The sequence below is a fragment of the Vombatus ursinus genome, unplaced genomic scaffold (genome assembly GCF_900497805.2).
Source record: "Vombatus ursinus unplaced genomic scaffold, bare-nosed wombat genome assembly UNPS02014773.1, whole genome shotgun sequence".
NCBI classification, from domain to species: Eukaryota; Metazoa; Chordata; class Mammalia; order Diprotodontia; family Vombatidae; genus Vombatus; species Vombatus ursinus.
The window spans coordinates 17867050-17878887 of NW_020954551.1; the positions used below are offsets into that span (position 1 = coordinate 17867050).

General features: G+C 37.4%; 1 protein-coding gene across 7 annotated transcripts in view; it reads right to left on the bottom strand.

Moving 5' to 3' along the window:
- The window catches only part of FOXP1 (forkhead box P1), a 684561-nt gene that overhangs the window by 283023 nt on the left and 389700 nt on the right, over positions 1-11838 (bottom strand). The window contains exon 1 of one of the 7 annotated variants that reach the window (XM_027864122.1): positions 3467-3906. The exons of the other annotated variants lie outside the window; for them this stretch is intronic. The gene's annotated coding sequence lies outside the window, so the exon portion shown is untranslated. Of the gene's footprint in view, positions 1-3466; positions 3907-11838 lie in introns of those variants that run through there. 7 annotated transcript variants of the gene reach the window in all.

An 11838-nucleotide genomic window follows, 5' to 3' on the forward strand; every position in this document is an offset into this window, starting at 1 on the left:
AAAGCCCTAATAATAAATTAAATATTGAATATAAGAAAAACACTTTGTGCTTCCTTAATGCTTAGGCCTCTTGTTTGCCTTGTCACGAGAAAGGCTTCTGAAATTCAAAGTACGAGTAGGCCAGGTATTCATTGAGCCTTAATTAAAAATTGTTTCCAACAAACACAATAGATTTTTCGCTTCTATAAGTAATGAAGTCTTAAGAACTTCAAAATAAATACCAAGTCTCTATAAAGACCAGAGACCAGTTTCATATCCATTCTAATTTTAACATTTTTATATGGTTTCACGCAAAAAAGACTTGATTCATAAGAGCTATACTAGTCAATTAATGACTGGCTTGTTGGGTTACACACTTCAAATAGTTTCTGTTTCACCTCAAGCCCCATAACCGCTCTAGTGGCCATAACGAATTCTATCACTATAGCAAGTTAGTGAATACAATCCATCAGAATTTTGTTGCTTGCATTTCTCGGCAGTGAAAAGGACAATTATTTAATTTTATCCTTCAAAAACTCATATACATATATATGTGTATATCTGAGTCATTTTCAAGAGATGAAATAACAGGCCCCATTTAATATAAGAGAGTTAAAGTTTGTCCCTCAAGGTCATTGTTCTGCAGATCTCACTCCTTTTTTTTTTTTTCCTTCTTCAGAGAGTGTCCTTGCAATTTACAGCAAATGCTAACAGGTCCTGGCTGGTATTGAAACACAGGCATATTCAGAAACAACAACAAACACAAGGCCTGAAAAAACAAAGATGGCCTGAGCTAATTTTTCTTAGTTGTTTGCAAAACAACCCCAAAGGACAAACTATTGCTGAAGCCTTGTCTAATTAGGTTTTCCGTGTCCAAGGAGCAAGGGGTCACAAACAGATTCAGAAGATATAAGCACTACTTGGATTTTAATTACAAGTACTTTTTTTTTTTTAAAGCACAAACAGTTAAAAATCACAACTGAAAAAAAAACAGCTCTCAAATATTTTGAAATATTGATTATAGAGATTTTCATTTCAGTTAAATGTCTCTCCTTTAAATCCCAGAGGATTTCTTCAGAGAACATCAAAACAAAAGTTAGTATATTTTCTTTTTAAATTTGGTAGAAGGTATATGCCTCAAAATCTGGCTTCAACATTTAACCCTTCCCACAAATTCCTTCAGAGAACATTAAAAGTTGGTATTATCATTTAAACTTGGTAGAGGGTATATGCCCCAATATTTGATTTCAACATTTAACCCTTTCCACAAATTTCTTCAGAAAACATCAAAACAAAAGTTGGTATTACCTTTTTAAACTTGGTAGAGATTATATACCTCAATATCTGGCTTCAACATTTAAGCCTTCCCCCAAACCCCTGACTGGCCATGACTGAAAGGCAGTACCTTTTGGGGTGATCACCTCACTCCAGGCCCTAGCCTTCTGTGCTAGGCCTGCTAGGTCTTTGTTTGTACCACCCAGGTTTTTCTAGCCATCTGATGCTCTAGGACCCTGCTAGTTTTCTTTGTAGGAGAGTGTTCTCCCCTCCTGAAAAAAGCAAACAACTGGGTAGCTATCATCATTACACTAAGGAAATCTCTTCAAAAAACCAAACAACTTCTAATCTTTCGAGCCCCTTCATCCAAGTTAAAGATAAGAAAAGCAAACCTAAGGCTGCTTCAGCCACATTCCAGGGACAAGTTCCCCTTTTCTCCTTTATCAGAATCCCCGCATTTAAGTTTTTTCCAGGCCTAGCAGGATAAACTGCTGCTCACACCCTGCAAACAAAGCACTATTTGTTTAATAACTGATTGCTGCCATGGGTACAGTAAACAAGGGGCCCAGCTTTTGTGTTTATGAACAAATACAGCATCTTGCAAGAGCAATTTAACATTAACCTGGTGGAATAATCAACAGATTTCATAGGTGACACCAGGGGCAGGAATAGCGTAAACAGAATGAGGAGGAGGAGAAAGGGGCCACTCTTAGAATCAAGGTCGAGGCAAACGCATTACAGAGTAAACAGCTGGGAAGAACTCAAGACAAACAAACAGTCATTCTTCTGACATTTAGAGAGGCAGAAAGGTTGTATGTTACATATATCAGCTGCTGACCACCATGAAATCAGACCAGTTGGGGCCCAGCACTCCCTATTTACACAATGCCATGTTTGCTTATAAACAACAATTTGCTGTTACCAACTTAGCATTACTCATCATCATATAAGCCAGAAGATCAAGTAAAAATCCTGTTAACTCTTTAATGGTCACTCTACTGAGAAATAAAAGGGATGATCTAAATAAGAAAAAAAAAAAGCAACCAGAAATAAATTGGGGCCTATTTTTGACCTTTGCTTTCCCTGCCTGCTGATGAAAATGCTGGATTTACATAGCTTAAAACAGTTAAAAGTTGGATTTGGAAACAACTCTAAACACCAGACTGATCGTCTGTAGGCTTGAGAAACATCTATCAATGAAATATGTGGGTCAAACATAGATTCTGATCTTTAATCTTTCATTAAGAAGTAAAAAACCCTGATGCTTCTTTCTCCACATGACAAGTTCCTCTTACAAGATATATTTAAGCTTGTGTTGCCTGAAAATTAACACATTTGTGGAATTCCAAATATTCATTCTAGGGAAAAAAGAAAAAGAAAAAACCCTAAACCTTGACAAGTTTGTGGTGTAATCTTTTATATACATTGCACAGAAAAATTAATACATCAGTACACCTTGTAATGACCATTCTGTCACCTTACCAAAAAAAAAAAAACTTCCTAAATTTAAGTGAAAAATAAGATAAGACTTTCCAAGAATAGAAGGAATAAAGAAATGGTATCTTTCAAAATACATCTAGCTTAAGGATGCTAAACATAAATGTTTCCTTACATTACTGTGTGTGGTTATGCTTTCATGGGAGAATCATAGGCTAGGGCTAGCCTATATAGTTGTAGATTTATTTGATGTACCGTATAGATCAAGGGTGGGGAACTTGAGGCCTTGAGGCCACACGTGACCCTCTGGGTCCTCAAGTGTGGCCCTGTTAAGTTTGGATTCAGTCAAAGGACCTCACTTGAGGACCTAGAGGGCCACATGTGGCCTTAAGACTGCAGGTTCTCCACCCCCTGGTATAGATAATACAAAATTATTAATTGTGAACCTGTGAATAATCTTTCTCCATTCTTAAACTTCAACAAGCAAAATATACTGAAAATATGTAAAAATCAGGTGATATATCTGTTAATGCTATTGTTTCTCCAATCAGTTATCATTAAAACTCTATGTCTGTTCTGCCTGAAATATAGCAAAATATTGTCTGCTGGTCACCCAACCAAAATCCCATAGGGTAGAGTGCCCAGGGTAGGAGAAATAAAAAAATAAAGATGAAGATATGTACAAAGAAGGCAACCTTTACCTTTAGATCAACAATACAAAGGGTTAGGGGATCTTAAAAGTCTTGAAAGGGTTAGATATTTGTGAGAAATTTACCTAATTCTCTTTTGTAGCCCTGTTCTCTCAGCTTCTGTCTCCCTTGTATGCACACCACAGTCTTCTCCACTTGGATTATGTGTATTTTCTTCTCTTTCCTGCTTTAGTTCCCCAATTATTCTCCCAGAAACTCCCAAGTTGCCAATTCTGCCTTCCTTCCTTGTTCTCAAACCACATTCCTGCTAAGCCCCAAATTGCCAATTCTTTCTCTTTCTTTCTTTCTTTCTTTTTCTTTCTTTCTTCCTCCCTTTCGTTCCTTTCTATCTCTATCTCTTTCTCAAACCACACCATCTCTTTTCCTCATGTCAACTTGGCCACTAAATTCTGCAATGTGTTTTGAGATAGTTTCCAGTACATAGTCAGGATTTAACTAGGGGTGGAGATTTCACAGGCTCTCAGATCTTATACTCATGGCAGTGAGACACTCAGAAACCTTCTTCCCCTACCCCCTGTAGATCTCTCTCTGTGCCAATACTCTATTAGAACATCAGACTTGCTCAAGAGTATGTGATGATGCAAGTGTGAATATTACTGGAATAACTAACATAAATCCTCTTCCTCAATTGCTTTGGAAACTGAAAGTCCCTGAATCCACATTAACTACAGCATGTATGTGGTTAGGATAACTGGGAAGCACAGACAAGTTAGGGGACTTTTCCAAGGTCACTCTGTGAATCAGAGGGAAAACCAGGTGATGAAAGAACACCACCAAGTTTTCCAAATCCTTGTACTCTATAATTTTCCCTTGTGCTAGTCTTGAAGGGGAAGGGGAGATGGAGAAAACGGGGGTGGGAAGCAACAGAAAGTGTTTATTTTCTACAGCTCAGAAAACAAACCGACCTATCCCCCTCAGACTCTCAAGAGTTAACCAGGTACAGGGTTCGAATCATGAAAAGAAGCATAGTTTATTAGAAATCATGTTGTATTTGAAACTGCACAACCAGAGTTTGAAAATAGGAGTCAAGAATTTGAATCCTGGCTCTGAAGTCTACTAGTTCTATTTCTGTGCACAAGCTACTCATATGAGCTTTATTTTCGTCATCTTGAAAGATGGGAAAATAATACTCGCCTTCCCTAACTCACAGAGCCCTTGTGTGAAAATAAACCTTAAGATTTTTATCAACAAACATTTATTTTTTAAAAAAAAAAGTTTTATTGATGCCTTATTATTTTCTCCAGAGGCATTTCACAACTGCCAACCCTCCCCGCCCCAAAAGGCATTACCCACCCTTTAAACAAAGAAAAAATGGTTAAAAAATAACAAGATCGATCCCCAACCTCTCCACTTAGAGAGGGAAATCTATTTCATCATGTGTGTTCTCCAAGAACGAGAATGGTCGTTGTATTTAATCTGAATTTGGGCAGCTTTCAGGGTAGTTTTCAATTACAATAAGATAGCAGTTGTTTATATTCTCCTGGTTCTTCTCTTCCAGCTATGACTACTTCAATTAAATGTAACACATCCTCCACATATGAAGTTGAAAGTAGTGATCTCACTAGCACAGGCCACAGGATAGGAGGTGTTTTTACAGTAATTATGAGGAATTTCGATGTAACTATCTGTTAAGAATGAATGCACATTTGTGAGCTACATATATAGTGCATTTGTTGTTGGTCAGTCATTTTTGAGTTGTATCTTTGTGACCCCATTTGGGGTTTTCCTGGCAAAGATACCAGAGTGGTTTGCCATTTCCATCTACAGCTTATTTTACAGATGAAGAACTGAGGCAAACTATGGTAAGTGACTTCATCAGATAAACATTGCTAGCATGCATTTGAGGGCAAATTTGAACTCAGGTCTTCTTGACACCGGGCTCAGCACTCTTTCCACTGTGCCACTTAGCTGCCCTATTGTGCATGCAGGTACTGCATTCCTGAACTTGGGTGTAATATTAGTGCCTTAGTCCAATCAAGTGATATATCTAGATATGGAGATTATCCATCTTACATCTCTCCTTCCCCCAAAGCACAAAACCAAAGAACACTCTTGGTACCACCGAGATTTCCGCTCATTGTATATCTGAAGCTCAAGTCCCCCAAATTAGAACCCGCAGCCAAAATATTAGCTTCCTAATGCATGAGCTTCTTACTGAATATATTCAGGCATCAGCCATCTAAACCGGTCTGCCTTTTCCGGCATGTAAAATCAGAGTTTATTCAGTACAAAGTAAGTACTACATGATAAAAACTATAAGCATATCATTCAAATGCTTTATTGGTCAAATAGATGGATGCTTTTATTAGCCCAACCTTTTTTGTAATGGAGTGCCACTGATGACCCAGTGTTAGCCTCATTCCCTGCTATTAATCACACTTCTAAGAGCTCATTTTGCTTTAAAATCTTAAGAAATTGCTATAATTTAAAGACACGGTATCTACATAATGGGAAATGCTTCACAGATTGTATCATTTCATATAGCACAGTATTTTTATGGGAACACTGACCATGATGCCAAGGTATAACAAAACTTGAATAAAATCTTTTATAAAGAAAAGCTAAATGCAAACTTTCAGTTGCATTTGTTGCTTCTACATCTGCATACTTTCATCTTTCCCTCTGGGGAAATGTGGAATCCAAAAGCATATGGTTTACATAGATTAAGACCACAATAATGTTCCTAAACAAATGTTTTAAAAAATGAAAGGGAGAAAACCTAATGTGAACAGATAGAAAAGATGTGAAAACACATGGTGTGTTTTAAGAAAATTCAATCAGTGGTATATTCCTTATTCATCATTTATAATTCCTGTGTCTTGTCTCCTCAGTAAATGGAACCAAAGCAGCGTCTTCAATAAGAGTGCCTTTGGCATGAACTACAGGTATCTGCCAATTTACATCTAGTATGATTTCTACTAATATAATGACATCCTTGACTGATAAATCCTCATCTCATTAAACCACACTTTGCAAATGTTTAACTGTGTTGACAACTACTTTATGGCAGGGGATTAGAGTGGAGAGAGCTCTCCCCCTATATAAAATAAAAATAAAAACCTTCTGCTATTATATAAACAGATATATGACACTCTCAAACACAGTCTTATAAAATAATATGGCTAGATTATGTTAGACTGTGAACATGAAAAAATGGTTCTTTCTCAATAACAGGTATTGTTCCAACCAACCAATGTCACTTTGCAATTGCATCATCTCCACCATAACTTACATTTGCATTGGGCTTTATAGTTTATAGGGCACTCTTCTCAACAACAACCTGCTGAGGAGGCAATGCAAGTATTATCATCCCAATTGTGCAGATGAGGGCTCAGAATGGTTAAGTGACTTGATCATAGGTATACATATACATATATCTATTTATCTATATATCTATATATAGACATATAGATATAGATATAGATATATGTTTAATGTTTTGGAATTGGAACTCTAACACAAGCTGCTTAACTCCAAGCCCAGTGTCATTGCCTCTACACCATGCCACCTTCTCATTAATAGATGATAACAAAACCCCAAATATTGTAAACCAATATCCAGTTAACTATTCATTTACAACCATGACGGAGTGACCCTCTGACCTTATTTGATATAATCTGTTTTTACACACAGTGAATGACAGTAGATGAGTGTTGCCTATGTACAATATCAGTAGCTACTGACTATAAGAATAATAAACCCAATGTTCATCAACTTAGAGGTATAATATTAACTGTAACAATTGTTTGAGTTCCCTGTACTTCCCTGTTTCTAGACAAGAGTATGTGGTGGGCTACTATTTTGAAAACTGTAGTAAATTAAGGTCAGACAATAACACCACTAAACCAGAATTATTCTTTTTTTGAAGTCAGGTATTTTGGGTCTTTTTTTTTTTTTTAAATCTGATTACCCTCTAAAGCAAATCTTGAATTTGTTCTCATTAATTGTTCTTTTTCTAGTTATATGATATTTGTTGTGAAAGTCATGTATGCACATGCTATTAATTGTAGACAGGATTAGCCACCTGTTCCTTACTTTATGAACATCAGAGGTTAATTAGGAATGCAAGAAGCCTCTTCCACTTAGGACATGGCTTTACAATGAGGAAAATGGATTGAAGACATGTCAAATAGGGCAGATGGCATTGAACAGCATGTCTTAACAACCAAGTAGTTCTGTTCCACCACACAGAATGGATTTTTTTTAGCTAAACTAGTTTATCAGCATTTCTCAACATTTGATTGAATTCAGCAAGCATTTATTAAGCACCAACTATATATAATGCATTATGCTAGGCATTGGGGTTACAAAAATAGATGTTGCATATATATCTATTTTTCAAGGAACCTACAATCTAAATGGAAGGGAAGAGGAAAGACAAAAAAATATCATAAAAGGATAAGTTCAAAGGACAAACTTAAGGCAAAGTTCTATGAACAACTGGATAAGCTAGAGATCATGTTGGAGAGCAGGCTGAAATTTATACAACCAGAGAAGGCTTTATGGTAAAGAGAGCATCTGCAAGGTCTTTGGGCGGAAGAAATAAAATTGACAAAAATAATGAGCATGGGTGTAGGAGTAGGGAAGAGACCATTCAGGATATGAAGGACAACTTAAGCCGAAACAGAGAGAGCATACAGCAGGCCAACCAATCAATCAACACTTATTAAGCACTTACTATATTCCAGGTACTGTGCAAAGCACAAGGGATGCAAAAAGAGACAAAGATAGTCTCTGATTTCAAGGAGCTCACCATCTAAGAGTAAAGACAACAAGCAAACAAATATGTACAAAATAGTTGTATAAAGCATAAATAGGAAATAATTAAAAGAGAAAGCACTAGAAATAGGAAGGTTTGGGGAAAGCTTCCTATAGAAGATGGGATTTTAATTGGGACTTAAAGGAAGCCAGCAGGTGGAAATAAGGAGGGAGAGGATTTCAAGAATGGGAGACAGAGAAAATTCTCAGAGCTGAGAAGTGGAGGGTCTTGTTTGTGGAACACCCAGGACAGGGGTGGGGGATAGGGGAAGAGGGAAGGAGGGGGGGAGGGAGGAAGGGGGAGGGAGAAAGAGAGAGAGAGAGACAGAGACAGAGAGAGGGAGAGGAAGTAAAAGTCTAGTTTAAATGACAAGGACATAATCAGTCACCATCCCCTTACCCCAGAAGTGGAACTCACCATTGTCTCCCATCCTCCAATTCAACATAATCCACTATTCCACAGATTTTCCATTATTCATGCCAACATTCCCATAAGGAAGGTCCATTCACAACATCTATCAGTCCTTTTCCTTTCCTGAGACTACTTAGCCAGTTGGGTCAGACAGAGGATCATAGTTCTAAAGCTGAAAGAAACCTCTGAGACCATGTACTCAGTTTAAGAAGATTATGTCAGTTGTCCAAGGTCACAGAGTAATTTGTCACAGATGAGATCTGAACTTCAGAATTGGGTCTAGAAGCCTGCTCTTCTGTGGTCCTCATGGGAGCGTGGGCACCATGCTGCCAGTAGAGGGACTATTACAGGCTTGGGAGGTACCAGTAGTTACAAAAGACAATTCCAGCATGCCTACAATGTCTTCCAATTATGTACACAGAAGTCATGGCTCCCGTGATCAGAGCATAAGAGAGACTAGCATGCTCATGCCCTGTGGTCCATGAGGCATGTAAAGAGAGGGCCAGCAGTGATAATGACTTTCGTTTACTTACTTCATCTATTCTGTATATATGGTACAGAAAAGCACAAAAAGATGAAATCTGTAACTTTCAAAGACATACCATACAATTTAAAGAGTTGGTTCATGTAAAAGTACTGCCAAGATGTGTTATGAAATTTTCAAAATTTAACTAATATGGTTAGGGACTGAACATGTGATATAACATCATCAGAGGAACCTGCCTAGATGAGGAAAATCCTCTGCCAATTCAGGTTGGCATCTTCTCAGTAGCTTATAGCCTTAGAACATTTCTTAAAGCATTGAGAGGTTAAATGTCTTGCCCAGGGTCAAAAAATATGTCTGAGGCAGAACTCACACACAGGGGTTTTAGTAATAGGAGATATTAAAATTATTTTCAAGGTAGACTGTTTGGAATAATTAATTCCCTGGGCATTCATTGATCACGAATTAAAGGTCTGTTGCTAATTGTTCTCGTGTTTACAGAAGTTTGTGATTTATTTCTGAGGGGATAATTTCCTATGTTGGTTTATGAGAGAAAAATCTTGTCTCTTCCTGCTGAAGTGTTCCTTCCTTCCTTCTTTCTTTTCTTTCTGTTTTCTTCCTTCCTTCCTTTAAATGGGCAAGTGCTGACTTAGTCTATGCGTGGAGAGTTAGGGGCAAATGTTGGAGCAGAAGACATAGTTTCCTTTAAAAGACGTCAAGGTTATAATACTTGATGGACTGAGGAACAGATCTGCCTGAGGAATCTATTAGGTACAGACACTGGTTGTCTTTATCATAACATACTGGGCAAGACGATTTGCGTTTTCAAACGGTAATGGTGATTTGAGAGGAGATGTCATAGCTTGCCTGAGGAACAAAAGATGGCAGGCTGCAGTCTGGCCCCTGGAATATTTAGTGTTCCGGGGGAATATTTGTAGGAAGCAAAAGAGATGCAGACCATCCTTTTATTCAATAATTATTATCATTTTTACTTTGGGAGCAAATCATGCTCATGCCATTCTTCTCAACTTGGTTTAAAATTATATAAGTACCAGATTACTTTAAATGCTCAAGAATTTAATTCTGTGATTTCAATTCTACTTCATTAAAGACTAGGGCATTTCAAAGAACACTTGCCCTTTCCTTTTGGGAATGCAAAAAAGCTACTGCAGTTTAAATCTCCCCCAAATCATCCAGCCAATCACACCACTCATCACATATATCCCCAAGAGTATCCAACAGATTTTCCTGCTTATCAGAAAATAAGTACATAGAGCTGTGTGTACTGGATACATATTGACCAAGGAATTAAAAACCTCCCAGGTGATAATATGATCAAAGATTCAGAGCTGGAGGAAATCTTGGAAGCATTCCAGTCCAACCCACTCAAAGGAGGAAACTGAGGCACAGAGAGGTTATGTGCCTTCCTCATGGCCACACAGGTAATAACTGTCTCAGGAATGATTTGAACCCAGGTCTTCCTGACCTCAAGTTCATCCAGTGTTCTACCCAACTATTCCACACTGCCTCTGAAAGTGACCCGATGAATTGGACAAAATCTCCAAAGCTAATGGTAAAGAAACCTTTTATTGTTGTTGTTGTTTAGTCATTTTTCAGTTGTGTCTGACTCTCTGTGACCCCATTTGGGGTTTTCTTAGCAAAGATACTGGAGCGGTTTGCCTTTTCCTTCTGCAGCTCATTTTACAGATGAGGAAACCGAGGCAAACATGGTTGGTTAAGTGAGTGTCCAAGAGTCACATACGAAATAAGTATCTGAGGTCAGATTTGAATTTAGGTAGATGAGTCTTTCTGACTCCAGGCCTGGCACTCTATCCACTGTGCCATATAGCTTCAAAGAAACCTTTGCCCTCCCATAAACTGAAATGCATTTCAAAATTGTACAATATTTACAAAGGTTATATCCATACAGCCATTATAGAATAGTGAAGTGGGGGAAATGCCATCATTTTGCTAAATGCCTTAGCAAATACAAAAACTTGCTAAGGAGGAAAGACAAAAGGGTCCTCAGCCCCATATCCTTCCAAGCATCTCCTCGTGTTAATATTGCATGGATAAGTTCACTTTGCCTGTATATATTCAATTCAAAACAGGCATGATTTCATCCATAACAAGAATTGGACTTCCTGAACCTTGCTTCATAAAATACTCAGTTCAGTGTATCTGAATTAAATGAACATATGAAAAGGAAACAAAAGCTGATAAGAGAATTTAAGCTTTTGTGCATAATCATATCATTGAGGATAACAATAATATTTTAACCAAACAACTCTTAAGAGGCAGATGAAAAAGTATTTTAACATTAAGCTTTAAGTGATATTGATGTTTAGAAATATTACTTGAAAAAAATTTGGGGGATTAATCATAGCTTGGTAATATGCTATGGTTTTGTTCACTACAATACTCTACAGTAAAAGTCCCCAAAGTTTTGTACATTTTGAATACAGCTCTTGTAACTAACTATATATTAAAACACCTCTGGCACTTTAATGAATGTTTTCCTACTAGAAATATTATTTTTCCTGTGTTCCTGTATCTGTTTGTCTTTGTATAGCTTTCCAGAGACAAATTCTGGGCACAAAGTCACTCAGTAATAATTTGCTAAAATGGATTCAGTCACAAAGGCTTGCAAATACACACACACACACACACACACACACATTCCTTTAAAAAAAAATAAAATCTTGAGCTTTCAGAAATGCAAGTGAAAGGACAGTCCCCTACTCAAAGGTGACCTGAGGAAATGTATTTCTCTTCAGACAATC